The sequence below is a fragment of the Pieris rapae genome, chromosome 10, assembly GCF_905147795.1.
Source record: "Pieris rapae chromosome 10, ilPieRapa1.1, whole genome shotgun sequence".
NCBI classification, from domain to species: Eukaryota; Metazoa; Arthropoda; class Insecta; order Lepidoptera; family Pieridae; genus Pieris; species Pieris rapae.
In genome coordinates this window covers 4,429,732-4,430,796 of record NC_059518.1, presented here as the reverse complement: position 1 = coordinate 4,430,796, position 1,065 = coordinate 4,429,732, and positions in this window count along the sequence as shown.

Below are 1,065 nucleotides of genomic sequence, written 5' to 3'. Positions count from 1 at the left end.
TGGAAGAATTTTTATTTATATATAACCTTTTTAAAAGCCAGATTGGGCTAAAATATCCAAATTAACTCTTGAAAACTAGGATCAAATAACTGGTTGAAACTAATGACAGACTATATTCAATATTCACTAATTATAATTAACAGGCTTATACAATCTAGAAAAGTAACTACGAAATGTATCATAAGGAAATAAAAGCGTAATTTTTATCATCATTTGCTGATAATTGATATCAGAGGAATGAAAATTAGAACGTCATACTAACGAAGACTAGATAATACCGTCATGTTACAGTAGAAGAATCAAATAATTTATGAAGACTAATAAAAAAACAACCAACACAATGAAGATTTTCATGAAGCCTGTTTATCGCTAAATTACGACACATTTATATTTTTTCTGCCGAGGATTATATTAGCTTCATCAGTTATTAGAATTGGCAACTTCCAAGAGGGCAAAAAAGATCTTAGGTTACATTAGACAGCCTCCAAGGCCTGACCAAGCGGCAACGCTGTTGAACCTGGGCGCACCTTCATGAAGTAAACTTTGACTAAAATATCTGTAAACGTTGAATGATTCAATATGGTGAACCATTTCAAATATTATAAAATCAGGCCACGAGATATGGATGGATGTTTTGAGTTAATGTGAATACCGTGTCTGCTAAACTTACGACGGCAAAGAAATAATTGCGTATATAGAATTTAAACTCCGCTAAACCTCCAATGAGGTAGGTAAATGGTACAGACATAGTTAGGATTTAGGAATTGCCTGTTTGTTTTCTTTATTATCTTTTCCTCTTAATACACTGCTGTTAATTTTTATCGGGAACAGAAAAAAAGACCTGTTAAAATAATATAATTGTGTGATGGATTGAACCGTAGATTGTCAACTTAAATAGTCTTTCAAGTTTGAGTATATAAAACGCATCACATAGATTTTGTGTAAAGGTTAGAACTTAGAAGGGGATTCTATGGTAGCAGAAAGTGAGAAGTGATTCATCATATTCCTAGAAAACTAATATTAGTCTGAGTTATCCAAATTGTGTTTATAAAAAATTGCATTTTG